Source organism: Aedes albopictus, chromosome 3, assembly GCF_035046485.1.
Source record: "Aedes albopictus strain Foshan chromosome 3, AalbF5, whole genome shotgun sequence".
NCBI lineage: Eukaryota > Metazoa > Arthropoda > Insecta > Diptera > Culicidae > Aedes > Aedes albopictus.
Window position 1 is genome coordinate 256,692,278 of NC_085138.1, and position 12,748 is coordinate 256,705,025.

The 12,748-nt window shown below is 37.6% G+C and overlaps 1 protein-coding gene across 3 annotated transcripts in view; it reads right to left on the minus strand.

The window, feature by feature from the left end:
• LOC109422351 (deubiquitinase DESI2) overlaps positions 1-8,434 on the minus strand; it is a 41,647-nt gene extending 33,213 nt beyond the window's left edge. For all 3 annotated transcript variants that reach the window (XM_029852366.2, XM_029852365.2, XM_029852364.2), the window contains exon 1: positions 7,889-8,434. The gene's annotated coding sequence lies outside the window, so the exon portion shown is untranslated. The remainder of the gene's footprint in view (positions 1-7,888) is intronic.
• Between the last annotated feature and the right edge of the window lie 4,314 nt (positions 8,435-12,748).

The following is a 12,748-nucleotide window of genomic DNA, read 5'->3' on the forward strand; positions in this document are numbered from 1 at the left end:
CTTATACAAAACACTAAATTTATATGTAAAATCATGAAAATTCTAAAGTGTGTCTCTGTTCCTAATTCTGCGCACCCTTTTTTGGAATGTTCCTAATTCTGCGCACATGGGATAAACTCTAAAAAGATAACATAATGTAATGAGAACATGATTCATAGATGAAATTCAATTGAATTCTTCATTTTCAACTTTTATACGACATTTCGACCATATTGGAACTTTGCATGTCCTCAACATTGATACTACCTACTTTGATTACTAAGCAAAGAGAATTTTAATCATAATACACAAAAGGATTTTGTAGCATTATCGAATACTACTACGTAAAGCTTTTTAGTTATTCGCACATTTTAGTAAAATTTACTTTAATTTTTAAAGGCAATATAAACTTTTTCGCCATGACAAGGTGGCACAATCTTTGTTTGCAAACTGAGACTTCTTTCTTGTCCAACTCCAGGGTTTCCACTGTTTAAGAAAATTCCATGTAAACTCACATCATATAAATATCGCATTTGACGAATGCTTGCATGAATACATAAAATTTCCCCCGAGGCTGATAGTAAATGTTTAAAACAAGTGGTTAGACCGGTCGAACTATCAGATCAAAAATTCAAAAATCGTAAATTTTGAAGACCAATTTTCAGTTCATAAACTAACTTGTTGAGCCGTAATTACATTCACCGGATTGCTAGAAATATAGAATATCCTAGTTATAACTATGGTGGCATTTGGCATTTATATGATGTTTGTTTATTAATTATATGTTCAAAACTTAGTGTTGCAATGTCTGCGCAGAATTAGGACCACCAGTTAATACCGGTTCCTAATTCTGCGCACGTAAGAAGAACAAGAATATTAAAAAAGGAAGAAGAAAACTCAATTATTTTTTGCCGATTCTGATTCCTCGAAGACAGCAGTACAGGATGCGCATGGAAAAGCAGACATTCTCTTCATTATTTATCTCGCAAAATGCTTCAGCTCATGAAGCAACTTTTTAGCAGTTTCGCTAACGGACACAGATTTCAGGTAATTTACAGTACTTGCCACATCATTTTATTTTTTTACAAAATAATGATCGTTGATTTGAAAAATTTTTCTTCACAAACTTTTTCATTACTATTGAAGCAATATTCAAAAAATATATTTGAAGCTAATATTGAACTAGCGTCCGTGATTTTGTGGTATATTCGAGAAAGTGCGCCGAATTAGGGACTGCGCAGAATTAGGGCCGGTCACGGTACAAATAAAGATTTTTCCCGGTGCCTTTTACAATTTCCCGTGTTTTTTCCCGTATTTTTCCCGGTGGTTCCGAATTCCCGGGATTTTCCCGGTTTTCCCGTATTTCCCGGATGGATGGACACCCTGAGTGATTCCTTCATAAATTTCTCCAGTAAATGCTCCAGAAAATTCTTTATAGATTCCTTCAGAATTCCTTCCTGTATTTCCTCCAGGAAATCGTCCAGAAATTTCGCCAGTGATTCCTTTAATAAATCTTCTATGGATTCCTCCAGGAGTTCGTACAGAATATCCTCCCGAAATTCCTCCAGACATTCCTCCAGAAAACACTCCAGAAATTCTTCTAAGAATTTCGCCAGTGATTTCTTTCGTCCAGAAAATTTGCCAGTGATTCCTTTAATAAATCTTCTAGGGATTTCCCCAGGAATTGCTACAGAATATCCACCAGAAATTCCTCCAGGCATTCCTCCAGGAATTCCTACAGAAAATTCTCCAGGAATTCCTCCAGGAATTTCACCAGGAATTAATCCAGGAAATCATCCACGAACTTTTCCAGAAATTCCTCCAGGAATTCCTCCGAAAATTCCTCCAAGAATTCTTTCAGGAATTTTTCCATAAAGTCTTCCAGGATATACTCCATGAATTACTCCAAGAATTGCTTCAGGAATAACTCTAGGAATTTCACCACGAATTGCTTCAGAAATGACTTCAGGGATTCCTACGGGAATTCTTCCACGAACTACTTCAGGCTGTCCTCAAAAAAATCCTCCAGGAATTCTACAAGGAAATTACTCCAGGAACTACTCCAGGAAAGCCGTCAAGAATTCCTCTCGGAAACAATCCAGGAATTTCCATAATTTCTTTTTCGTCAAAATTCGTCAAAAAATTACTTCTGGATTTTTTCCAGAAATTCCTCCCAGAATACCTTTTAGAAATACCTCAAGGAAATGCTTCAAGAATTTTTTCAGAAAATCCTTAAAGAACTCCTCCAGAAGTGCCTCCAGCAAATCTTTTAGGAATTCCTTCACGAATTTTTTCAGGAACTTCTCCAGATATTGCTATATCTCCAGGAATTCGTCTTGAAGAACTATTCCAGAACGTACTCCAGGAATTACTCCAGGATTTCCTCAAGAAATGTCTCTAGAACTTCCTTCAAGAATTCCTTCGGTTAACTTTCCAGGAATTCCTCCCGGAATTATCTCAGGTACAGTATTCCTTAAAGAGTTACTACAGGGATTCCAGGAATAGCTCCAGAAACTCCATTAGAATTTACTCCAAGAATTCCTCCAGGAATCACTCCAGTAATTCCTCAAGGTAGGATGTCATCCAGGAACTTCTGTAGGAAATCTTGGAAACAAATTTGAACGAATTCTTGATTGAAATCTTGAAAGAATTCTTGGGGGAGTTCCCGTAGCAGTTTCTGGAATAATTTCTGGAGGATTTTCAGGGAGAATTCTGGAGTGATTTTTTGGGAAGATCCTATAGGAATTTCTGGAGGATTTCCTGGGAGAAATCCTAAAAAAGTTTATTTAGGAATTCCTCCCAGACTTCCGCCAAGAATTGCTTCAAGAATCCCTCTATTAATTACTCCAAAAATCCATCGAAAAGTTCTTTCTGGGGTTTTTGAAGAAATTTATTCAGGAATTACTTAACAAACTCCTCCAGGAATTCCTTCATAAATTCCTCCAGTAATTCCTTCAAAAATTCCTCCAAGAATTTTTCCATGAATTCCACCAGGAAATCCTCCAAAAATAACTTGTGAGATAGCTCCAGGGATTCCTCCTTGAATTCCTCCAGGTATTCCTCCAGTGACTCTTTCAAAAACTCCTTCAAGGCTTACTACAGGTATTTCTCTAGGGATTCCTAATGAAATTTCTCCAAGGAATTCCCCCAGGAATTCTTCCAAGACTCCCTCCAGGTATTTCTTCAAAAATTCCTCCAGGGATTATTTTAAGAGTTCCTCCAAGGATTCCACCAGGGATTCTTCCAGGGAGTAGTGAAAGAAACTCCGAAGGAATTCCTGGGAGGAATTCTTAGATAAATTTCCGGATGACATCCTACCTAGAGGTATTACTAGAGTGATTCATGGAGGAATTCTTGGAGTAAGTTCTAACGGAGTTTCTGAAGCTATTCCTGAAAAAAATATGAAGCGCTTCTCAGAGGAATCCCTGGAGTAGCTCTTTAAAGAATCCTGTACCAAAGATAATTCCGGGAGGAATTCCTGGACGATTAACCGAAGGAATTCCTGGAGGAAATTCTAGAGACATTTCTTGAGGAAATCCTGGAGTAATTTCTAGAGTAGGTTCTGGAATAGTTTTTGGAGAAAGCCTTGAAGTAATTCATGGAGAAATTCTTAAAGTGTTTCTGAGAGGAATTTCTGGAGGTCTTCCTGTAAAATTCTTGAGGAATTTCTAAAACAAAACCTTGAGAAACTTCGGGAAGAATTTCAGGACGAATTCTTGGAGATATTCGTAAGCAATATCTGGAAGAATTCCTGAAATAATTCGTGAAGGAATTCCTAAAAGACTGGAGCCACTTCTGAAGTAGCTCTTTAAAGAATTTCTGAATAAATTCTTCAAGCATTTCCTTGAGGCATTTCTTAAAGGAATTCTGGGAGGAATTCTGGAAAAATTCCCGAAGGTTATTTTTGATGAATTCCTGGAGTAATTCAAAGAGAAATTATGGGAGTTTTTGGATTGTTTCCAGGAGGAATTCTTGGCGGCTTTCCTGGATAAATATCGGGAAGAATTCGTGCAGGAATCCCAGGAGTAGATCCTAGAAGAATTCCTGGAGTCATTCTTAGAGGAATTCCGTAAGTATTTTCTTGTAGAATTCCTGGAGGATTTTTTTTGAGGATATTCTGAAGTAGTTTCTGGAAAAATTTCCGTAGGAATCCCTGAAGTCATTCCTGGAGGATTTTCTAGAGTTATTCCTGAAGCAATTCTTGGAGTAATTAATGGAGTATTTCTCGGAATACTTTATGGAAGAATTCCTGAAGGAATTCTTGGAGGAATTTTTGAAGGAATTTCTGGAGAAGTTCGTGGATGAATTCCTGGAGTAATTCCTGGTGGAATTCCTGGAGTAATTCCTGGTGGAATTCCTGGAGGAGTTCGTGGAGTATTTTCTGGAGAAATTCCTGGAGGAATGCCTGGATGAATTTCTGGTGGATATTCTGTAGGAATTCCTGGAGGAATTCCTAGAGAGATTTATTAAAGGAATCACTGGCGAAATTCTAAGAGGAACTCCTGGAGTGTTTTCTGGAGGAGTGCCTGGAGGATTTTCTGGTGGATATTCTGTAAGAATTGCTGGAGGAATTCTTAGACGATTTATTGAAGGAATAACTGGCGAAATTCTTGGAGGAATTCCTGGAGTATTTTCTGGAGGAATTCCTGGATGAATTTCTGGTGGATATTCTGCAGGAATTCCTGGAGGAATCCCTAGAAGACTTATTGAACGAATCACTGGCGAAATTCTTAGAGGAATTGCTGGGGGAATTCCTGGAGGAATTTCTAGACGATTTCCTGGAGGAAGTTCAGGAAGAAATTCTAGAGGAAACTCTAAAGAATTTTCTGGAGCAAAAAAATCTCCAGAAAGTAGTCCATGCATTTCTCCACGAATTGCTTCATGAATTTCCTCCAGGAATCACTCTAGTAATTCCTCTAGGTAGGATGTCATCCGGAAATTTATCTAAGAATTCCTCCCAGGAATTCCTTCGGAGTTTCTTTCACTACTCCCTGGAAGAATCCCTGGTGGAATCCTTGGAGGAACTCTTAAAATAATCCCTGGAGGAATTTTTGAAGAAATACCTGGAGGGAGTCTTGGAAGAATTACTGGGGGAATTTCTTGGAGAAATTTCATTAGGAATCCCTAGAGAAATACCTGTAGTAAGCCTTGAAGGAGTTTTTGAAAGAGTCACTGGAGCAATACCTGGAGGAATTCAAGGAGGAATCCCTGGAGCTATCTCACAAGTTATTTTTGGAGGATTTCCTGGTAGAATTCATGGAAAAATTCTTGGAGGAATTTTTGAAGGAATTACTGGAGGAATTTATGAAGGAATTCCTGGAGGAGTTTGTTAAGTAATTCCTGAATAAATTTCTTCAAAAATCCCAGAAAGAACTGTTCGAGGGATTTTTGGAGAAATTAATAGAGGGATTCTTGAAGCAATTCTTGGCGGAAGTCTGGGAGGAATTCCTAAATAAACTTTTTTAGGATTTCTCCCAGGAAATCCTCCAGAAATTCCTACAGGATCTTCCCAAAAAATCACTCCAGAATTCTCCCTGAAAATCCGCCAGAAATTATTCCAGAAACTGCTACGGGAACTCCCCCAAGAATTCTTTCAAGATTTCAATCAAGAATTCGTTCAAATTTTTTTCCAAGATTTCCTACAGAAATTCCTGGATGACATCCTACCTTGAGGAATTACTGGAGTGATTCCTGGAGGAATTCTTGGAGTAAATTCTAATGGAGTTTCTGGAGCTATTCCTGGAATCCCTGTAGTAACTCTTTAAGGAATACTGTACCTGAGATAATTCCGGGAGGAATTCCTGGAAAGTTAACCGAAGGAATTCTTGAAGGAAGTTCTAGAGACATTTCTTGAGGAAATCCTGGAGTAATTCCTGGAGTACGTTCTGGAATAGTTCTTCAAGACGAATTCCTGGAGATATTTCTAAGCAATATCTGGAGAAGTTCCTGAAAAAATTCGTGAAGGAATTCCTAAAAGATTTGCTGGAGGCACTTCTGGAGGAGTTCTTTAAGGATTTTCTGAAAAAATTCTTGAAGCATTTCCTTGAGGTATTTCTAAAAGGTATTCTGGGAGGAATTTCTGGAAAAATTCCAGAAGTAATTTTTTGACGAATTTTGACGAAAAAGGAAAAATCCTGAAGAGAAGCATGCATTATTGCTGGAGAACTCCTGCATTAATTTCCAGAGTTATAATAAAGAAATTCCCAGTAAAATCCTAGGGTGATTCTACGACAAATGCTGGAGAAATTCTTGGGCTAATTCTCAAGAAATTCCCACCCCCACCCTGGAGGAATGCCTGGGGAGCTCCTGGACTCACTCTCAGGAACTTCAGGAGGGCTTCCCGTTGAACTGAAAATAAATAAACTGTGGGAAGCTACTCCTGGAGGAATTTCTGGAGAAAAATTCTAAACCAGTTCTTGAAAGTATCCCAGAAGAAATTTTAGTAGAACTCAAGGACAAAAACCCAGACCGAGTAGCGGGAGAAATACCAGGAAGGACTCCTAGAAGAATCTCATTAGAGGTTTTTCAGAAAGAACTACGGGAGAGTCCCAGAAAGCATTCCAAGGGAAATCATAAAAAAAGCTGGAGGAATCCCAGATTCCTGTAGAAATTACAAAAGAAAGTTCTGGATGAATGTACATCAATCACACTGGAGAAAGTGCGCAGAAACAAAAACAAAAATAAATGACAACCGCTTCATACTGTGCGTGCGTTCGCGCAACATAAATTGCTGGTGCGCAGGCGCTATAGCCCGGTGAGCATTGTGTGCAGTGAGAACGAAGCGACAAAAAGCCCTATCGAGTCTCGGCCGCGGCCCCGGCCCGGACCCAGTCTCGGCCCATAGGTTTGAATATCCCTTAAAATGGTGCCACCCAGTGGTATGATCTCGCTAAATTCCACCAGTGAGTGGGTTTGGGTGTATGGCATCTAGGCGAATTGAATCTTCACCCAAAGAAAAGGATGCCTTGAGATTGATTCATAAACATAGCGCGCAATCTGCCGTTCACTGTTGGCTCTGTCAAACGATGACCGCCGCCGCGACGCTGGACTTCGTTGCCATGTGCACGACGACCAACAGCAAGCAAACGTGTAGGGTTGCCAGACAGTATTGCAATAAAAACATTGATTTATTTCACAACATTTTGAATTCAAGATTGTGACAAAACTATGAAAGATACAATGTTGCACCAAAGGACGGTTTGGTAGCGTATCAAAAAATGAATGTTTTGTAGAAGAACATTTCTCACATTTATCACGTTTTTCACGAGTAAACTATCAAAAAAGGTGAAAAGGGGGTACATTTTTAGGCACTTTTTACATAAAAGTCAAAATTTCTGCACTTAAATGACTTTTTATCAATTATCTGTCCAAAGAGCATTGAAAGACAAAGCTTTAAACTTTCTATCCATGCGCTTAGATTGATTATACGGTTCATAGTTTCTGAGTTAGAGATGTTTAAAGATGGGGTAATTTAATAACACTAATTTTTGAATAACTCACTTAGCAGTGATTTCCGGACCTACCTGTAGAACAATTTTTTGCTGCAAATATGGTCTACTTTCACCTCCTTTCGGGTGTAACACGAATTACCAGTCACCCTGTATGTAGTCAAAATTAAACGACATCAAGTGTTGCGAGTCACCCCGTTTGACGGTACAACAAAGCAACCCAATTTAAACAAAGAACAAAACAGAAACAGTTCCCGTTCATATTGACGATTAAAAGTATACATATTATACCCACTATCATACCTCAGTATCTGTTGGCAGAATCTTTATTTTTATAGAATTTACACCGATGCAAAGCATTAGGCGAAACCCACCCACAATCGAATGAAGAGTGATCTTTATAGATGCGTTTATATCTAGTTATAAAATGAAAACAAAAGAACGATGATGCGATTACTCACGAATGGCAGGGATTGTGCTGCTGCTGGTGGTGGTGGTTGTAGATCGAATCTTTCCTCCTCGCAGAGTCACCCAGGGGTTTCAAAACAAAATATTGCTCAACGCAAGGAAGGTTGGGTCCTTCTCCCGGGGGGATATCCTCAATATGTCACTTCAAATTGCCTTCGGATCTCGCCTATCTCGTGCTTCCTAATTTCAGTGGGGGAAGAGTTCCGTGACCGAGGGTTGCTAGTGGATTTTATCCCGAGGATTTTTTTTTCTTCGTCGCAGGAAAAATCTACTGAAGACTGTTGCGGAGATGATATACTGCTAGATATTGCTGGCTTTTCGGAGTTTCTGCTGCTGATTCATCACTGTTTCTCGTTGCTTCACCTGTGCCGTGTGTTTCTCTGGGAACGGGCGAGATTCTTAGGTACTTGTGGACACGATTGAAAAGCTTAAAAACTAAAAATCTGTCGACATTGGCTGGTAAAAATTTTCGACACACAAAAATTTATCTTCTCTCCGTTTTCGCCTGCTTTGCCTTCGTTTTCTTTCTTTGCACTGACATCGAAACGTCAAAAACAAAGCAGTAAAAATGGAAAGGCCTTTTCAACTTAGGGGTGGAAATAAAACACGGAAAAATAAACTTCGATTGCCATTTCACGCGTAGCTTACCAAAATGTCCAAAATGTCCTGAGAATAAACATTTCAGGCCAAACATTTCAATAGGTCCTATCTGCATTTGATAGGCTCTCTTTGTTTACTTTCTCTTTCAATTGGGTTTTTAAATTAAGAAAAATGTATTGATTTTTTGATTTTATACGAAAGAGCACCTATTTCTGAACCACCATGATTTTTCTCAGATTTTTAGAACTTCATTTTGGTACCTAAAATCGCTTTTGAAGAGATTTTTCGAAATCACCTTTTGACAGCTGGCCAACTGCTTGACAGCTCCGCCCAGTACAAAATGCGACGAGGGGTGATTCGACAAATCGCTCCCATGCAAACTTCAAACTGATTTTTAAATAGGTTCCCGGGCACCAAAATTCATGAAAATTTGGATTTCGGCTCAGTTTTGCATGCATATTCTGAATATGGAATTATCTCAACACCGCTAAAGAAGCCAATTATTGCTATGTAATGGTACACTTTTCAACTATTTTTGCAGTACAAATTAAAAGACGATTGTTTTGACCATCGTTCAATGCAAGGAGACAATCATAATACAAATAAACAGTTGAGATATTAACGAAAGAGAGGGAAACCAAAGAGAGCCTCTCTTTTGCAGATAGGACCTTTAGACATGTTTGGCCTGATTTGTTTGCAAAGCAGATAAGACCTTTTTGAATGTTAGGATAGAGTTGGAAACTCTGACACTCTCACGCAACTAAAAAACTTGTTATTATTATTATTATTATTTCTTTATTATAGAGATTTTCAGCCCTAGGCTGGTTCATCTCTTCTAAGAAAAAAAAAAACTTGTGAATTTCATAAGATTTTTGCAATAACACTAGTTTACAGCATTTTTGAACTCGGTAAGCTGATGATCATTTTGGTGTATAATTATACCCTGAGTTCGGAAACGCGAAAGAAAAAAATTACAGTAGAGCGGAAATTTTTTCGACTTTCCATACAAGGTTGATGATTTGAAACCGATTTTTGTTCTATTTTTAATCAAACTCGCTCACTTCACTCATCTCATTCCCCGTAATCAATGCTCCGATTGAGCTGAAATTTTTACTGTAACTCGCCTACATATGATATGTCAAATAAACGTCGAGAAAGAATTTTTAAGTAGGTTTTTTCTTATTGAAAAAAATACATTTCTTCAAAAAAAATTGGGAATTTCGCTAAAATTTAAGAAGATCGTCCCTAAAACTCGCCAATATCTTGAATTTCATCAATCTGACGCAAAACCTGTATTCAGATGATCGAATGGTATTGTATTCAGCTTTTAATTTATGGAAAAAGATTTAAAATTGGTTGAACAAAACGCAATATATTTGAATTTTAGTAAATTACTTATTTTGAAAAGTTGCAAAACTCGATATTGAGCTAAAACTTAAAAACTGTTCTACTTAAAATTTTTTGAAGGTCGGCTTCGAAATCAGTACTAAATTGTGCTTCAAAAATTTTGGTCGTTGACAGAAGTTCACGACTTTCGTTTTATTTTGTAAACTTGTGTAATTGAACTATATGAACTGCCGTGAATCGCATATCAGTCCCATGTTTGCTGGATCTCTTTTGCATATGGGACAGATGGTATTATGGCATCCATATGGCAAAAAATCATAAGGTATAAGCGTGCTGGGAATGTGTTGAAGTGTTGCTGATCGAGTGTTTTTGGGTGTTTCTCGGTACATAAGCAGTTCAATGACGTTTTTGCAGCTCATTTGATAGACGTTATGTTTTCAAATTACTGGCAACACTTTCGAGATTCACCTCATCAGATGTAGTAATCCTACAATGCGGAAGCAGCCATTGTAAGCCAATCGAGCAGAGAGAACTGTCAAAGTGTGAGCTATACGGACATGTTTATCGTTTGTAGGAAGGCGTTGTTTGAACGGTATTGCAATCGAAAATAAACAAAATATAAATCGACACTGATTCTTCATTAGGGCCTAACAGACATTTTTGATTTCTCTTCACCGGTCCTCTCTTTGTGTTATTGCGGAAAGTGTATTATTGCCCGTTGTGAAGATTGATAGATTCCGACGCAAATAAATGATTAGGCTCATTTTCAGCGTAGGTGCATTATATATGTTTGTTTACAATGCAAAACTATCACCAAATCTGTACCTAACAACACAGCGTAAAATATTCACCAGGACGCGGTCTGGTTTTATATCTGTGGGCCCACGCAAGAAAAATCCACGCAACTAATTTTCGCGCAGGAGTCTAAACAGGTGGAATCTCCGCAATAAGTTTTCCAAAGATATTTTGGTTGAAATGCGAAGACGACGACTTCTTCTTGCTCTAGAATCAAAAAGAATAATAACTAGTTTACAGCATTTTTGAACTCGGTAAGCTGATGATCGTTTTTGGTGTAGAATCATGCCCTGAGTTCGAAAACGCGAAGTAAAAAAATTACAGTAGAGCGGAAAATTTTTCGACTTTCCATACAAGGTTGATGATTTGAAATCGATTTTTGTTCTGTTTTCAAGCAAAGTCGCTCACTTCACATACCTCATCCTCCGTAATCAATGCTCCGATTGATCTGATTTTTTTACTGTATCTCGCCTACATATGATATGTGAAAAAAACGTTGAGAAAGAATTTTTAAATTGTTTTTTTCTTATTGAAAAAAAATACATTTCTAGATTGAGTTTAAATAAGGGCAAAAGTAACATGAGAGAGTTCTTGATTGATTGATTGATTTGTCTTTATTAAAGAGACTTTCAGCCCTTGGCTGGTTCGTCTCTATTGAGAGAGTTCTCTTCATCGACTCTCTCTTCTTCAAATTAAAGTGACAAGATGCAAGTTTTGTTGAACTTTTTGGGCATAAATCGCTAGGTTGCGATGCAATCTAGCGTCTAAGTGTAAAAAAGTTCGATTGAATTTGCATCTTGTCACTTTAATTTGCAGAAGAGAGAGTCGATGAAGAGAACTCTCTCATGTTACTTTCGCCCTTATTTAAACTCAATCTAGATTTCTTCATATATTTTTGGAAATTTTGCTAAAATTAAGGGAGATCGTTCCCAAAACTCGCCAATATCTTGAATTTTATCAATCTGACGCAAAACCTGCATTCAGATGATCGAATGGTATTATATTCAGCTTTTAATTTATGGAAAAAGATTTAAAATTGGTTGAAAAAAACGCAAGATATTTGAATTTTATTAAATTCCATATTTTAAAAAGTTGTAAAACTCGATATTGAGCTAAAACTCAAAAACTGTTCTACTTTAAATTTTTTGAAGCACGGTTTCGAAATCAGTGCTAAATTATGCTTCAAAAATTTTGGTCGTTAACAGAAGTTCATTTCTTTCGTTTTATTTTGTAAACTAGTGTAATTTTGTTTGTTTAGCGAAAGAGAGAGTCGACGAAGAGAAATCGATCAAGTCAGTTAGGCCGTTAAGAAAAATCATTGTCGAAATTTCTATTTTTGTTATTAAGAAATGGATGGCATATGTTAATTTGGTAGGAAGATAACATTTAATTAATTCTGTTTTCTAGAGTTCATGCTCATGAAGAAGCTTTTGTCGCTGCTCTTCCCGACAAAACTTTAATTGCTTCTGCTTGCTTCACTTCTGCCGACATTATTAGCGCAACACTTTGCAATGCATTTCAGATTTCTTCGATTGCGCTGCTATTTTTTTCATCATTTTGGGGAAAAAAGTTCAGCTATATCGACACTGATTTTTCATTTGGGCCGTACTGACATTTTCGAATTATCTTTATCGATCTTCTCTTTGTGTTATCACAGAATGCGTATTGCGTTTTCCCAAGATTTTTTGGTTGAAATTCGAAGACGACTACCGTCTACCCTCGTTGGTTTGAACGACACCTCATGCAAACCAACGGGGTTCATTTTTAATTTGAACTTCTAGTCACCCTGTCACCCTGCATCGAAAAACACACTGATGGGAACCCTTTTTACTGTTTTGTTGTGATTCTGCGTTCCGTTTCACCCCGTTCCAAGAGCTGAATGACATTTGAACCATTTTTAGTTTGAACGATGTGCAGATTAGAGGGGTCAAATTAAAAAGTGTTCAGATTAGATGCGGTCAAACCAACGGGGGTAGACGGTACATGTTGCTATAGAAACAAAAAGAATAATGATTTTGTTTGTTATGATCAAGTTTAGATTGAGTTTAAATAAGGGCGAAAGTAACATGAGAGAGTTCTCTTCATCGACTCTTTCTTCTGCAAATTAAAGT